This window comes from Sceloporus occidentalis, unplaced genomic scaffold, assembly GCF_023333645.1.
Source record: "Sceloporus occidentalis isolate IW3139 unplaced genomic scaffold, rSceOcc1.0.p SCAF_161, whole genome shotgun sequence".
Classification (NCBI taxonomy): domain Eukaryota; kingdom Metazoa; phylum Chordata; class Lepidosauria; order Squamata; family Phrynosomatidae; genus Sceloporus; species Sceloporus occidentalis.
Window position 1 is genome coordinate 1,217,501 of NW_028317141.1, and position 17,500 is coordinate 1,235,000.

The 17,500-nt window shown below is 50.4% G+C and overlaps 2 pseudogenes; one reads left to right on the forward strand and one right to left on the reverse strand.

The window, feature by feature from the left end:
- LOC149279710 (enoyl-CoA hydratase, mitochondrial-like) overlaps positions 1 to 17,500 on the forward strand; it is a 324,415-nt pseudogene that overhangs the window by 62,399 nt on the left and 244,516 nt on the right.
- The window catches only part of LOC149279713 (18S ribosomal RNA), a pseudogene marked incomplete at both ends in the record, with an annotated part of 613 nt that continues 136 nt past the window's right edge, over positions 17,024 to 17,500 (reverse strand).

Consider the following 17,500-nt stretch of genomic DNA (forward strand, 5'->3'; position numbering starts at 1 on the left):
TTAAAGATTGTGCTTTGCCGTTACTCGTTATGCCCAGCCGGGGACTCGGCCGCTCAACGGCTCGTTCGGTAGTGGGATAAGTGTGTGAGATGTTTCAAGCTTGGGCGCGAACAACAGGGTTAATTTCGAGCATGTGAAGGGAAACACAAGCTTGTTTGAGTGACAATGTGGTGGCTCTTAAAAGAGCCTTTGTGGGGGTTGTGGGGGAAATCGCGTTCGCCCACACAGCGTTTACTTAGGCACGTTCACCTCTGATCCTGCGAGCCAGCTGAATGTCTTTTGGCATGATAGTAACCCGCTTAGCGTGAATAGCGCACAAGTTGGTGTCTTCGAAAAGCCCCACCAGGTAAGCCTCGCTGGCTTCCTGGAGAGCCATGACAGCAGAACTCTGGAAACGTAGATCGGTTTTGAAGTCTTGAGCAATCTCACGGACCAGCCGCTGGAAAGGCAGCTTCCGAATAAGCAACTCCGTAGACTTCTGGTAACGGCGGATTTCCCTTAGAGCTACGGTGCCCGGGCGGTACCGATGTGGCTTCTTCACGCCCCCGGTAGCTGGAGCGCTTTTCCTCGCAGCTTTGGTCGCCAGCTGCTTCCGCGGAGCCTTTCCTCCGGTGGATTTACGGGCTGTCTGTTTGGTGCGAGCCATGCTGATGCGTGCGGATACGCTTCACCGACGGATACAACGTAACTGTAACGATTCTGTGGCCAATAGTGATGTCCGGATCATGAACGAATCGTTCATTTGATCCGGTTCTTTTTAGTGATCCGGATGAGTCGGTTCACTAGACTGAACGATTCGTTTGTAGCGGTTCAGTCTGTGAATCATCATGCAGCTGTAACCTGATCCTAGAGCTGTGAGTCATCTGCAGAGCACTCTGGGGTCAGGTTACAGCTCATTAATTCTCACAGGAACGATGACTCATAGAGTCAGAGAGTCGTTCAAAGAGTCGAATGATCCGAAGAGTCGAATGAACCGAAGAGTCGAATGAACCGAAGAGTCGAATGAACCGAAAAGTCGAATGATTCGAATCTTACAGGGATCCGGATCTTACAAGGATCCGAATCTTACAGAGATTCGAATCATTCAGAGAAAATCACTGATACCATACTTTTATAAATAAATACATTAATAATGTTCACACTGCCCCCAGGATTTAGATTCCCCTGAGTTTGCCCCCCTTTACCTATAACTGCACCTACAGTTAACTTTATTAAATTAATTAAATTAACCCTCAATCATCAGCATAAAATTAACCCTTATACCCCATCAACCATAACTGCCCCTGAAATTAACCGTAAAGATCCCATTAACCATAACGGCCCCTGAAATTAACCCTAAAGACCCCATTAACCACAACGGCCCCTGAAATTAACCCTAAATACTCCATTAACCATAACTGCCCCTAAATTAATTGCATGTACTCCAGATAAATTACCTAATAAATTGGTATGGTTGATGGGGTCTTTAGTGTTAATTTGGGGGCAGTTATGCTTAATGGGGTGTTTAAGGATAATTTAGGGGCAGTTATGCTTAATGGGGTCTTTAGTGTTAATTTAGGGGCAGTTATGCTTAATGGGGTGTTTAAGGATAATTTAGGGGCAGTTATGCTTAATGGGGTCTTTAGTGTTAATTTAGGGGCAGTTATGCTTAATGAGGTGTTTAGGGTTAATTTGGGGGCAGTTATGCTTAATGGGTCTTTAGTGTTAATTTAGGGGCAGTTATGCTTAATGAGGTGTTTAGGGTTAATTTGGGGGCAGTTATGCTTAATGGGGTTTTTAGTGTTAATTTAGGGGCATTTATGCTTAATGAGGTGTTTAGGGTTAATTTGGGGGCAGTTATGCTTAATGGGGTGTTTAGGGTTAATTTGGGGGCAGTTATGCTTAATGGGGTCTTTAGTGTTAATTTGGGGGCAGTTATGCTTAATGGGGTCTTTAGTGTTTATTTGGGGGCAGTTATGCTTAATGGGGTGTTTAGGGTTAATTTGGGGGCAGTTATGCTTAACGGGGTGTTTAGGGTTAATTTAGGGGCAGTTATGCTTAATGGGGTGTTTAGGGTTAATTTGGGGGCAGTTATGGTTAATAGGGTGTTAAGGGTTAATTTTAGGGGCAGTCATGGTTGATGGGGTGTTAAGGGTTAATTTTAGGGCAGTCATGGTTGATGGGGTGTTTAGGGTTAATTTAATGGTGAGGGTTAATTTAATTAATTTAATAAAGTTAGCTTAAGGTGCAGTTGCAGGTAAAGGGGAATGTAAATCCTGGGGGCAGTGATTATGAATGTATTATTTATAACAGTATGGTGACATTCTCTGAATGATTACAATGCCAATGAAGGCAGAGAGTCGTTCAAAGATCCGGATCTTACAATGATCCGGATCTTACAATGATCCGGATCTTACAGTGATCCGGATCTTACAGTGATCCGGATCTTACAGTGATCCGGATCACTGTAAGATTCGGATCCCTGTAAGATCCGAATCTTTGAACGACTCTCTGCCTTCATTGACATCACTGGAGGCAGGGGGGAGGATTCATAATGAAAGGGCGGGGGCCAATCGTTAGTGTGCCTGCACGGAGTTACTGGAAAAACAGTAACTCCGTGCAGACACACTGAGTGATCCGAAGATCCGGATCATGAATCGGATCATTTCAGTGAACGAATCGAATGATCCGATTCACTTTAATGATCCGAACTTCCCATCACTATACCTGTCCGGTCCGGGCTCCCGCGCCGTCCCGTCTGGGATGGGCGGACCTCCCGAGGTGCCGCTCGCGCGTCCTCCTCTTGTGGTCGTTGCGCGTGCCACATGCACGGAGGGGACTGTGCGCAGCACGGCAGGCCACGCCTACCGCCCAGTCACGGCTCGGGTCAAGCTGCCGCGGCGATCGGGTTTTTATTAGTGATGGGAAAGTTCGGATCATTAAAGTGAATCGGATCATTTCGATTCGTTCACTGAAATGATCCGATTCCATGATCCGAATCTCGGATCACTCAGTGTGACTCACAGGAGTTACTGTTTTCCAGTAACTCCGTGCAGGCACACTAACGATTGGCCCCCGCCCCTTTCAATTACTCAATGAATCCTCCCCCCTGCCTCCAGTGATGTCAATGAAGGCAAAGAGTCGTTCAAAGATTCGGTTCATTGTAAGATCCGGATCTTTGAACGACTCTCTGCCTTCATTGGGATTCTAATCATTCAGAGAGTGTCACCATACTGTTATAAAATAATACATTAATAATCACTGCCCCAGGATTTACATTCCCCTTTACCTGCAACTGCACCTATAAGCTAACTTTATTAAATTAATTAAATTAACCCTCACCATTAAATTAACCCTAAACACCCCATCAACCATCTCTGCCCCCTAAAATTAACCCCTTAACACCCCATTAAGCATAACTGCCACCCAAATTAACCCTAAACACCCCATTAAGCATAACTGCCCCCAAATTAACTCTAAAACACCCATTAAGCATAACTGCCCCCCAAAATTAACCCTAAACACCCCATTAAGCATAACTGCCCCCAAATTAACCCTAAACACCTCATTAAGCATAACTGCACCTAAATTAACACTAAAGACCCCATTAAGCATAACTGCCCCCAAATTAACCCTAAACACCTCATTAAGCATAACTGCCCCCAAATTAACACTAAAGACCCCATTAAGCATAACTGCCCCCAAATTAACCCTAAACACCCCATTAAGCATAACTGCCCCACAAATTAACCCTAAACACCTCATTAAGCATAACTGCCCCTAAATTAACACTAAAGACCCCATTAAGCATAACTGCCCCCCAAATTAACCCTAAACACCTCATTAAGCATAACTGCCCCCAAATTAACACTAAAGACCTCATTAAGCATAACTGCCCCCAAATTAAACCCTAAACACCTCATTAAGCATAACTGCCCCTAAATTAACACTAAAGACCCCATCAACCATTACCAATTTATTAGGTAAATTTATTTTGGAGTACATGCAATTAATTTAGGGGCAGTTATGGTTAATGGAGTATTTAGGGTTAATTTCAGGGGCCGTTAGGTTAATGAGGTCTTTAGGGTGAATTTCAGGGGCTGTTATGGTTAATGGATCTTTACGGTTAATTTCAGGGGCAGTTATGGTTGATGGGGGTATAAGGGTTAATTTTATGCTGATGAACTGAGGGTTAATTTAATTAATTTAATAAAGTTAACTGTAGGTGACACTTATAGTTAAAGGGGGGCAAACTTAGGGAAATCTAAATCCTGGGGGCAGTGTGAACATTATTAATGTATTTATTTATAAAAGTATGGTATCAGTAATATTCTCTGTAAGATCCCGGATCTCTGTAAGTTTCGAAACATTTGAATCATTGAATCATTCGACTCTTCGGATCATTCGAATCTTTGAACGACTCTCTGACTCTATGAGTCATCGTTCCTCTGTGAATTAATGAGCTGTAACCTGACCCCAGAGTCTGTGTCTGAGTGCTCTGCAGATGACTCACAGCTCTAGGATCAGGTTACAGCTGAATGATTCACAGACTTAACCGCTACAAATGAATCGTTCAGTCTACTGAACCGATTCATCCGGATCACTAAAAGAACCGGATCAAATGATCTGTACTCTGTACCTTCGCTACCCCTGATTTCCGTGTACCAGACTTCAGCTATTGTTAGCTATTGTTCCTGACCTTCGCTCCTACACTGCCTGCCCCGACCTCGGCTTTGTTATTGATTCTGAACCTGTGCTGCCTGCCCCGACCTCGGCCACCTGCTGTCTCCTGCCTGTTGTGCTACCCAGTGTGATGCTTGCCTCTTCGCTCTACCAGTATGATGTCCTCTGCCTGTTTTTCCCCTGTTCTACTGCCTGCCAATTCCCCTGCTAATCTGCTTTCTGCCCACCCAAGTTTTCTAAAACCAAATGAATTAAGAAGCAGAGTGAATTAAACCCTGCAACAAGAGTTACAATACAGTATACACTCTATAAAGAAGAAAAGTGAAAAAATATTCTTCTCCAGTCTCCTTTTGCCTACACCCCTTCTTGGTCTATTGCTGCCTGCCCCCTGCTTCCTGCTTTATCTCCACTCCAGTCTGCTGAAGACTGCTTCTTCCTTCCATCTACTACCTGCCTTTTCTGTCTGGTCCACACATCCCCACCTTCCTTCTCCCTTCCTATTCTGTTGGTATCTGTCTCTTCCCCATCTCCCTCAGACTGCTGCCTGCCTATTCGTTCCTTCACCCCCCCCCCCCAATCTGATGGCTGTCTTCTTATTCCCCTGGTCTTCTTCCAAATGCCTGTTACCCCCCTGGTAAGCTACCACATGCCTGTTTCCCTACTCTGTTGTCATCTACATTCTCCCCCACCTATTTTCTTATCTGCTACCCCCTGCCAATTCGTCTCCAGTCTCATGTTGCTGCCTGTCTGTTTCACCCATCCGTCTGCTGCCTCTCTATTCCATTTTGCATAGTCTTCCCAATCAGCTGTCTACCCCACCCAATTTGTTGCCTGACTTTCCTGTGACGAGACCGACCTGTACCCCGACTGGGTACTCCCGCCAAACGTTGCTTCCTCTTGCCGGGACACCAACAATTAACCCCTTCAGCGCCAGGCAGAACCAGCGGTGTAGATACAAGGGTGGGCTTCGCTGCACCGGAGCTACCTTGGCGCTGTGGCTAGCCGAAGCTTAGCTACACAGCGTGGTTATTGTCCTGAAAAGGACAATACAGGATCATATCAGCCCACGCCAAGCATCAGGCAACACTCATGTTGAGGTGAAAACAGGAACTCCCTTTATTTGGGAACACAGGGGTATTTAAACAGTACAAGGGATTGAGTTACGTCCAATAGACACACAAGGGAATTGCGTCCAATAGACACAAGGGAATTGCATCCAATAGACACAAGGGAATTACATCCTGCCCTCCTTTGCATATGACTGAGTATTAGCACTGAGCCCAGTAGGGGGTCTCTACTGTAGTCTGTGTAAGGAGGGAGGGGGCAGGACATGTGGTACCTGGACAGGGTAGCAAACAAGGGGAACAAAAGCACACACCATAATTACAACATATACCGGGAAATGCAGGTATCACAAACAAGAACTATCACAGACGGTACCGATTAACCCGGGGCCGTCACATTTCCCATCCTATTCTACTGCCTGCCAGTTCACCCAGCCTGCTTCCACTTATAACCAACTGCTGTTGGCTGCCGGTTACTTCCCACAATCTTTAGCCACCTTTCCCCCCTCCCCTGTCTGTTGCTGACTGCCTGTTACCCTTGTCTTTTGCTGCCTAAATGCACTCCTACACTCTGTGCTGCCATCTTTCTCTTTCCTTCCTCTTAACTCTGCTGCTTGCTTATTCTCTCATTTTCACTCTTCCTTCCAGTTGCCCCGGCCTGTTACTTTCACAGTCTTTAGCCACCTGCCTATTCAACCACTCGTGTTTGCTGCCTGCCTGTCACTAGACCAGTCTGCTGCTTCCTGTCTTTACTTCTACTACCCTTCCCAGTCTGATGCAACCTGTCTATTTCCTTTCACAATTTGCTACTGCTTGCCTGCTCCCCTCCCCGCCTTAATGCACTCCTACACTTTGTGCTGCCGCCTACCTCTTATCCCTCCTCTTCACTCTACTGCTTGCTTATTCTCTCACCTTTCCTCTGCTGCCTGCTCCCCGTCTGCCTATTCCTTTCTCTCCCCAGACGGGGAGCAGGTAGCAGAGTAAAGGTCTCTGCTGCCTGTTGTTCCCTTCCTAGTCTGTTGTTGGACATTTGCCACAGCCTGGTGCCACTTACCCCTCCTCATTCTGATGCGTGCCTTTTACTTTCCAACAATCACCCCACCCCAATTTTGCTGCCTGCCTATTCCTCCCCAGCCTGCTTCTGCCTGCCTCGTCCCATTTGCTGTCTGCCTATTCATTTCTGCATGTTTCCCCTCATTCTGCTGCCTGTCTATTTCTTCTTACGAGTCCCCCTCAATCTGCTGGCTTCCTACCACTTCCCAATCTTCTTCCTGCCTATTCCCCCAGATCTCTGCAGCAAGACTGTTCCCACCTAGTAAGCTATCACATGCCTTCTGCCCTCTAGTATGGTGCCCCCTGCCTATAAGCGTAGTGTCGTAAGTAACATGGAGCTGCATTTAAAACATGTAATTTGGACCATTATTAGGTGTTTCTGTGGCTTAGTAAGTGTAATCCTGCACAGGGTTAAAAATCGCGATCCCTTCCAGGTTTGTTGCCTACCTATTCGCCCCTTCCTGTTCCCCTGCTAATCTACTGACACCTTTCTGTTCCTCCTTCCCACTCCACTAACTACCTGTTTCCCCCACTCTGCTTCTCGCCTACTTTCTGACAGTTTTCCTTACCAAAGTCAAATATCAGCTGCCTGGTTTCCATCTATCTGCTGCTACCCCCTTTGCAGCCTCCCCCAGTCTGTTGCCTCCTGTATGTGCCCACTGTTCTGTTGCTAATGCTGCCTGTTCACTACCTTTCTGTTGCTTTTCCTGCTTGTCCCGCTGTCTGTTGTCACCTGACTCACCTACCTGCGTCCCCTTCTTCTGTCGCCTGTGAGTTCCTTGAGTTCCTCTCCCAGTGTCCTGCCACTGCTTGTCTGTTTCACTCTGTCTGCATGGTTATTATTTCTGCATATTTTTCCCAGTCTGCCACCTGCCTGCTCCCACCATATTCCCGCCTTTCTTTTTCCCTCCTATTCCCTCTTGTTGCTGACTGGCTGTACCTCCCTCGGTCTAATGCCACTTTCCCGTACCCAGTCTAATGCTGTCTGCTTGTACCTCTTCAGTTTGGTTTTGCCTGCCTATCTCCTCTTGATTTATGGCTAACTACCTGCCCCTACTTTGCTGCCTTACTATTTATTCCTGCATGATCCCTCTCAGTCCACTGCCTGCCTATTCTTTACTGCATGCCCCCAGTCTGATGACTGCCTGTCCCTTGTCTGCTGTGTCCAGTCTTCTGCCGCATCCCTGTTCTGCCCTAGTAACCAACCAAATGCATGTTGCCCTCTAGCATGCTGCCCCCTGTCTATCAACCCCTTGGTCTATCACCATCTACTTAGCTCACCCAAGTATGTTACCACCCTCCTATCCGGCCAGTCTGTTGCCCACTGCCGTTTGTACGATAGCCGCACCGCCTGATCGCCACCTCTCTAGCGGCTCCAGTGACAAGGGATCCCCAGTCTCTGCGGGGGTGTCTGGGCTACGAGAGCCCGAAGTCCATGGGTAGGGCAGGAGATACATGGATGAGGTAGGACGGTAAGGGACAGCCGGCGTGGGTCCGATAGCCGCGCCGGGGCAGTTATGGTTAATGAGGGTCTTCAGGGTTAATTTAGGGGCAGTAATGGTTAATGGGTGTTTAGGGTTAATTTAATGCTGGGGACTGAGGGTTAATTTAATAAAGTTAACTAAAGGTGCAGTTAGAGGTAAAACAATCTAAAGGTGGGCAATCTAAGGGGAATCTAAATCCTGGGGGCAGTTAAGATTATTAATGTATTTATTTATAAAAGTATGGTGTCAGTGATATTCTCTGAATGGTTCGAATCTCTGAACGATTCTCTGCCTTCAGTGACATCGCTAGAGTAGGCAGACAGGCAGGAGGGTTCATTGACCCTAATGAAAGGGGCGGGGCCAATCGTTAGTTTGACTGCAGGGAGGGACTGGGGAAACACTAACTCCTATGAGTCACACTGAGTGACCCGAAGATTCGGATCATGAATCGGATCATTTCAATGAATGACTCGAAATGATCCGATTCACTTTACTGATCTGAACTTCGCATCACTACTTTGGGGTATATGAAGGGTTAATCCCTTCTTAGCAATTAAGCTTTCAGAGGCAAGGGAGATGTCTACAATGGAGCTACTCACGGGTCTCTCTCACAGTGATTATCAAATTCATTAATACGCTCCCCAGACCATTGCCAGCTACACGATCATCACACAGCTGAGGAACTCCCCGGCTTCTGCCACTTTAATCTGCGGTAAACCACAATTTCCTATGCAATGCTGCCACCGTGTGGTAGCACTTGCCCACCCACCTTTCTTGAGAACCATATTTATTCATTTAAGTGCTGGCAGCTTTGCCTCGAATTTTAACCCAGAAACGGCCGGGGGGGGAGGGGTGGGGCGGTAGGGTTAAGCTCACCAACTAAACATCGGGCTGGAAAACTGCAGTGGAAAGCAGTTGCCTTTAAAGAAGTTTGCAGTATGTTTATAGCAAGACAGATATAGCTTGTTCCAGAGATTATGGGTGGCTCTGAAAAGAGCCTTTGGTGATGTTTGCTAATTGCCCTGCGGTTACCGATTACTGCACTCACTTGCTCTTGGCAGGTTTGTGGCTCTCTGTCTTCTTGGGCAAGAGCACCGCCTGGATGTTGGGTAGAACACCTCCCTGAGCAATGGTGACTCCGCCGAGCAGCTTATTGAGCTCCTCGTCGTTACGAACGGCGAGCTGCAGGTGGCGAGGAATGATACGGGTCTTTTTGTTGTCGCGTGCAGCGTTACCAGCCAACTCCAGTATCTCAGCAGTCAGATACTCCAACACCGCTGCCAGATACACGGGTGCGCCGGCGCTACTCTCTCGGCATAATTACCCTTGCGAAGAAGCCTATGCACACGGCCGACAGGGAACTGCAGACCTGCACGGAAGAACGTGTCTTTGCCTTAGCGCGAACCTTTCCACCTTGTTTTCCTCTGCCAGACATGCTTTCGCTCAACAACCAGCTAATCGGTCAGTTAACTGTGAAGTTCCTTACGAAAATACGCCGCTCACTTACCCAGCTATTTGTAGCTTCCCCCCCTGACGCTATTCGTCACTGATTGGTTCCTTTCCAAAACAGCCAATCGGGTGGAAATAGTCTGAGACACCAATCGGTATAGGCACTGCGGTTCATGGGCGGTCGCATCTGCTCACGTGACAACCTCATCGAATCGGACGCGAGACAGCAGAACGGCCTTATTTGCATGCGGTGCCTATAAAGGGAAGGGCCCGGCGCAGTAATTTCAGAGTTAATCACGGTCTCTTGAATTGCGTGTTGAAAGGAAAGCAGACGCGATGCCTGATCCAGCCAAATCTGCGCCCGCTCCGAAAAAGGCTCTAAGAAAGCTGTTACGAAGACCCAGAAAAAAGATGGGAAAAAGCGCAAGAAGAGCAGAAAGGAAAGCTACGCGATTTATGTCTACAAGGTACTGAAGCAGGTGCATCCCGACACTGGCATTTCCTCCAAGGCCATGGGCATCATGAACTCGTTTGTCAATGACATCTTTTAGCGCATTGCCGGGGAAGCTTCACGCCTAGTCCACTACAACAAGCGTTCCACCATCACTTCTCGGGAGATTCAGACTGCTGTACGCCTCCTCCTTCCTGGAGAGCTGGCCAAGCACGCTGTCTCAGAGGGCACCAAGGCTGTTACTAAGTACACCAGCGCCAAGTAAAGTTCTCCTCGTTCTTTCACTTTTTAAACAAAGGCTCTTTTGAGAGCCACCCACATCGTCCATCTCAGAGCTATGTAACTGATCTAGCGCTTTTGTCGGGGACATGCTAGCTCTGGGAAGAGCATTGAAATGTGCTTCTCACTCCTCCAGGTTAGCTGGGGGTATCCAGACTGCTTGGGAAGAGAAGCCCAAGGTGAAGGGGCTCCTGTGACGGCACCGACCTGTACTCTGACTGGGTATTCCAGCTAATCGCTGATTTCTCCTGCTGGACGCCGGAGATTAACCCCTTCACCGCCAGACAGAACCAGCGTTGCAGAGAGAAGGGGCTTCTTTACCACTGTGGCTAACCGAAGCTGAGCTACATCGTGGGTCTATTGTCCTGAAAAGGACAATGCGTGATCCTGGTAGAGGACACAGCTCTTCAGGAACCTCGGTGGCGCTGTAGTATACGGGCATTCCCAAATAATACATAACTCGGTTGTGTCGTGGGGAGGACATGTGGCACACGGACAGGATAACACATGAGGGGACGGCAAATGCATAATAAAATTCACCCACACACCTGGACATAGAGAATACAGATAACTACCACAGACGGCACCTATTAAACCTGGGCCGTCCCGGCCCCCATTCAAGTGAGCCCGCGCAAGCCTTTGGTGGACACCAGCTGCCGATCCCGGCACATGTTCTGCAAACGGGCCCAATTCCCAGCACTCCGATCCTGCCTGTAGCTCAATCTATAGCCAGACCCAGGCACTGTTCAGCTGGTTATTTCAAGGTGTGCATAGAAAAGCACGGGCAGACACAAGGACAACATAATCATAGCCTAAGAGAGGGTGTGGGTGGCTCTGAAAAGAGCCGTTGGGTGTTTCAGGGTCACGAGTCAACAAGCTTAACCTCCGAAACCGTACAGAGTACGGCCTTGGCGTTTCAAGGCATACACCACGTCCATAGCGGTAACGGTTTTCCTCTTGGCATGCTCAGTATAAGTGACTGCGTCACGAATCACGTTCTCCAAAAACACCTTGAGCACACCGCGGGTTTCCTCATAGATCAGCCCAGAGATACGCTTTACACCTCCAGCCAAACGGCGGATAGCAGGCTTGGTGATACCCTGGATGTTATCCCGAAGCACCTTCCTGTGCCTCTTTGCGCCACCTTTTCCGAGTCCCTTACCTCCTTTGCCGCGGCCAGACATGATCACGCTTACTCCACGAGTTCCACAGCACAAAACTCGCTAATGGCCAGCCCGCTTTCTTTTATACGTACTTGACGGACCTGATAGGGAACCGCACCATGATGCCTCAAGGGGGGCGTTGCTATTTGAATATATGCTTCACGTTGGTTGGCTGGAGAAGCTTCCAAGCGTGCCTCAGACACCGATTGGCTATTTAGGAATATCAAAGGAAACCGGATATGAAACAATTCAAACCAACCTCCTTTGCGCCACTCCCTACACCAAGCCCGCATCTGCTTTCAAAGATGCCTAGCCTTTATTAATCAAACCTCTCTACTGCATCAAGTACCTTAAGCTTCTGCCTCCCTCACCTCCACGTGATCGCTTTCGACGATCCCTCGTTTACCACTAGGTGGCAGCATATCGCTGTAAATAAACGCCAAACGGCGGCCAAGATAAAGGCGGGCTTTTAGCTGTCGCCGTATCGCTGTTAACGGTCAGCCAGTACACAGTTTCACTAGGTAGGAGGCTGAACAAAAGAGAGGAGAAGAAATAAATAAAAAAAGAACCGCAGCTAACGAATACATGACCGATTCGAGCATTTAATTTAAATAAATAAAAAAAAGATAACGCTCCACACCGAAGTCTCTTGATCAAAGGCTGGCTTTTTTCAATCCATCGTCCTAGCCTATGAAAAAGAGGGGGCGTGATTAAGCGTATCCAATCACATTTACCGCTACTCTATAAAGTGATTGAGTTGGCCACAGAATCGTTACAGTTACGTTGTATCCGTCGGTGAATCGGCACGCAGCAGCATGGCTCGCACCAAGCAGACAGCCCGTAAGTCCACCGGAGGAAAGGCTCCTCGGAAGCAGCTGGCGACCAAAGCTGCGAGGGAAAAGCGCTCCAGCTACCGGGGGCGTGAAGAAGCCACATCGCTACCGCCCGGGCACCGTAGCTCTAAGGGAAATCCGCCGTTACCAGAAGTCTACGGAGTTGCTTATTCGGAAGCTGCCTTTCCAGCGGCTGGTCCGTGAGATTGCTCAAGACTTCAAAACCGATCTACGTTTCCAGAGTTCTGCTGTTATGGCCCTCCAGGAAGCCAGCGAGGCTTACCTGGTGGGGCTTTTCGAAGACACCAACTTGTGCGCTATTCACGCTAAGCGGGTTACTATCATGCCAAAAGACATTCAACTGGCTCGCAGGATCAGAGGTGAACGTGCCTAAGTAAACGCGGTGTGGGGCGAACGCGATTTCCCCCCTTCACCCCTCACAAAGGCTCTTTTAAGAGCCACCACATTGTCATTCAAACGAGCTTGTGTTTTGTGTTTCCCTTCGCATGCACGAAATGAACCCTGTTGCTCGCGCCCAAGCTTGAAACTTCTCACACCATTATCCCACTACCGAGCGAGCCGTTGAGCGGCCGAGTCCCCGGCTGGGCATAACGAGTAACGGCAAAGCGCAATCTTTAAGCCCGCCCCCTTATCTCTATTCTGTTACGGACAGAGCTCCGAGCGAGAGCGCTGGCCGAATGTCAATCCACGCTTCACGCACAAGTATGGGGCCAGGCCTTCAGCGGGTGGCCCACATAGCCGCGGCCGGGTGATTAAACGCTTTTTTTCTTTTTCGGAGGATATGATGGTTCTGAAAAGAACCTTTTGTGTGAAGAACTAAGTGGGAAAGCACACACCAGAGGCGCTCCAAAACCCCGCCCCCTCCTCACTTTCTGGGGGCTGCCTTCTTAGCCTTGAGCTTTGCGGGGCTTTTGGCAGCCTTGGGCTTAGCGGGGCTTTTGGCTGCCTTGGGCTTTGTGGCCTTCTTAGCTGGGCTCTTGCCAGCTTTCTTCGCCTTAACAACCTTAGGCTTCTTGGGACTCTTGGCAGCGGCCAACGGTTTCTTGATCTTTTTCGGGGCTTTTCTTCACTCCTGCAGGGGCTTTCTTGGGCGACTTCACAACCTTCTTAGGGGCTACTTTTTTAGGCTTTACGGGAGTTTCCTTCTTTGAAGTCTTCTCTTTGCTCTCCAGCTGCTTCTTGTTCAGCTTGAAAGAGCCAGAGGCACCGCTGCCTTTCAGCTGGATCAGGGTCTCTTTAGACACCAGACCCTTGAGAGCGAGCTTCAGGCGGCTGTTATTCTTTTCTACGTCGTAGCCGCCAGCAGCGAGTGCTTTTTTAAGAGCTGCGAGAGACACTCCGCTGCGCTCCTTGGACGCAGAGACTGCTTTCACAATAAGCTCGGAGACACTGGGACCGGACTTCACAGGACGGCTTTTTGCAGCTGCCGGCTTCTTCGGCTGTTTCTTCTTGGAAGAGGTTTCTGCCGGGGAAGGAGCTGTCTCGGCCATCTCAATGCCTGGATACCGCCACAAAACAGTTGAAATCGCACGTCAACACGGGGTTAAACCGCCAGAAGTTTGGCTTTTATAGACGAGCTGCCGCACATTCATTGGTTCATGAGCAGTAACCTGCGAGTCTATGATTGAAACCTCCCCATGCTGCCGATCGCCGGGGCATCGCCGGATTTGCAGTCAGGGGGAGGGGGGTTTGAACGGAAAATATACTAACCGTTTGCTCGTAAACGTCTCATCACACTTCTAATTCAAAGCAGTTGAATTTCCTACACCGTGCAGCCCCCACCCCCCCCCAAAAAAAAACTGCCAGGGAACAGCACCCAAGAGGTGTGACATAATAAATAAATAAAATAATGAATACAGATAATTAATAAAATAATTTCTTTAATATCACCTATTAAAGATTAATTTACCCTTAAGCTTAATCGTAAATTTATATAACCCAATCATTAATTATTATTATATTAAGAATAGCCTAATATTTATACATTAAAGAATAACATTAAAAATTATGAATATTTTCAAGTAATAATTAAATAATTTAAAATAAATTGTATTTCTACTGCTAGTGCCTGGCTGCCTGCCGGTCTTAGGACTCGTAGTTGACAGGAGTTTACTTAGGGGTTATTTATTATTAACGTATTATATTATTTATTTATTATTCAAAATAATAAAAGTAATTATTAAGATTAGGTTTTGTCTTATCAGGACTGCATGTCCCAGGCGTCGGGCGCTAGACCCCGAATATAGGCCGCACCCCCACTTTAAAGACTTAAAGTGGGGGGAAAAAGTGCGGCCTATATTCGGGCAAATACGTGGTGGGTTGATATATATATATAGAGAGATAAATGTTCTAATTCGGATTTCTCTTCGCCTGGGGCGAATTTTAAAATGCAGCCCCCCCCCATCTACCCTTCCTCTCCCTCCGCCCCCCCCCCCCCTTATACTAACCTTTCAGCAGTCCTGCAGCGAGTCCTGCAGCCCTGGCATACAGAATGTGTGGTGTGCGGTGCGACTTTAAGATTACCGGGGGGCGCGGCCTGTGCCGCGATGGGGGCGGAGCCAGCAACCGGCATCACGGCTGCGGGAGCCCCGGGGGTCACCGGCACCGCTGCCGGAGTGACCCCGGCGGGGACCACAGCCGCACCCGGCACTGCCTCCATCGTAACCGCCGCGGTTTCGGCCGCGGCGCCCATCTGTCCGGGGTAGTTTGGACAGGGAGCGGGCCACCCGGGTAGCGGCGGCCCCGCTCACAACAACAGCCGCCTCTGGCTGCCCTCCAGGCGAGTCCTCCGCCCGGAGTAGTGGGGACAGAGGGCGGGCCGCCCAGGTAGCGGCGGCCCCACTCGCAACGGCAGCTTCTTTTAGCTGCACTCCGGGCGATTCCTCCGCCTGGAGTAGTGTGGACAGGGGGAGGGCAGCCCGGTTAGCGGCGGCCCCGCACACGGAGGACGGCACCTCCGGGGACACCGAAGCCGCGGGAGCAGCCGGGACAACCAGGTCCACCACCACAGGGTGGATGGGACCAATGACGACGGGGGGGAGCAGCCACAGAACCGCCGATCCCTCTGGAGGGACGAGGAGGCGGACACGCCGCCGGGAGCGCCGGCACGGATCCCGCGGCAGCAGCAGCCGCCCCGGCGGCCGCCAAAGCGGTCGCCGGTGCCGCCGCCGGCCGCGGGGGTGACAAAACCCGCGCCCCGACGGGGGCCACGGAAGACGGACGGACACAGACAGGGGAACGGGAACGTACTACAGAGGGAACACACACTGGGGGTGGGGGGACAACAGGGGACATTACAACCACGGGGGACATACTGACAGGTACATTGGGGAAGGTACTCACACAGGGTCCCCGGGGCTCACCGGCCAAATGCAGACCGGCGGGGATAGTGTCCCTGGCCCTCCGACGGGAAGGGCCCGCTCTCGGATCCTCGGCAGCAGCGTCGGGGACCCGGGCCGGGAGGGATGGGAACTCCTCCTCGGACATGATGGGGGGGTATCCCCGACGCTCTCCTCCCCGGACGATGGGATAGCGGGCCTGCTCCTGGTGGTCTTCTTTTTCCGCCTCCGTGGCACGGCTCTGATGGCAACGTCCTCCTCCTCGTCCAAATCTTCCATGGCAAATATCAATTTGTTTTTGATAACATACGGCCGTTCCTGGGCCCCGTCGTTCTGTGGCGGTGGCGTCACCGGTTCCGGGTCCTCCGGGGTCGGTGGCACCTCCGACTCCTCCACCTCCTGCTCCCGCTCCCGCAGCTTCTCCTGCAGGAACCGTACGCGGTCACGGGTCTGGGCCGTGCGTCTCGCCAACTCCTCTTCTTTCTCCCTCAGGGAGACGATCCGCTCCCGTATGGGGCCGCGATGACGACTCCCCACCCTGTTGCTCTGCTGCCGGAGCTCTTTCAGCTGTCCGGCAACATCCTCCTTCTCCTCCCCCAGGGAACGCAACTCTTGTTGGAGGTTAGCCAGGGCCTGCCTGAGGGATTCCCCGTCCGACTCCGCGGGTACTGGGAGCCCCACCGTAGCCTTTTGGGCATAGGAAGGGCCCTGTTCCACCGCCTCCTCATCATCTTCCGGGGTTGTATCGATCTTTGCCTCGGCGGACTCCAAGGCCCTGGCCCCGGCGTCCCTGAGGGCGAGGGCCCGTAGATGGAGGGGCCCCCAGCAACAGGAGGGAAGTTGGGTCGACCCTCAGATGGTGGGGCAGACCGACTCCCTTCTTGAACATGGCGATCTTGGCGCTCAAGGCCGTAGAGTAAGCCTCGAGCGCCGCCATGTTCCGACGCACAGCCCTGCACACGGTTCCTGCAGCCTCCCGTGATGGGAGTAGGATTCCGTCCTCCGTATATACTAAATGATCCGATATAATCGAAATTCGGCCCCTCCACTCCTCAATGAGGGTGGAGGCCATGATGAGACCCCGGGAAGGCAGTTACCTTCCCCGGGGTAGTAAATGTCCAGCTCACACAATACAAAAAGTCAAGTTTGCACCAAGCACCACGAAAAAAACACAACCACCTCCTCTCCTCTCGCCTCCCAACTCCACACTGTTGCAGCCGACGCCCAGCCCTGATTGGAGCTGGAATTACCGCGGCTGCTGGCACCAGACTTGCCCTCCAATAGATCCTCGTTAAAGGATTTAAAGTGTACTCATTCCAATTACAGGGCCTCGAAAGAGTCCTGTATTGTTATTTTTCGTCACTACCTCCCCGAGTCGGGAGTGGGTAATTTGCGCGCCTGCTGCCTTCCTTGGATGTGGTAGCCGTTTCTCAGGCTCCCTGTCCGGAATCGAACCCTGATTCCCCGTTACCCGTGGTCACCATGGTAGGCACAGAAAGTACCATCGAAAGTTGATAGGGCAGACATCCGAATGTATCGTCGCCGTCACGGGGACGTGCGATCGGCCCGAGGTTATCTAGAGTCACCAAAGCGGCCGGCGGGGGCGAGCCCGCCGGATTGGTTTTGGTCTGATAAATGCACGCATCCCTGGGGGTCAGCGCTCGTCGGCATGTATTAGCTCTAGAATTACCACAGTTATCCAA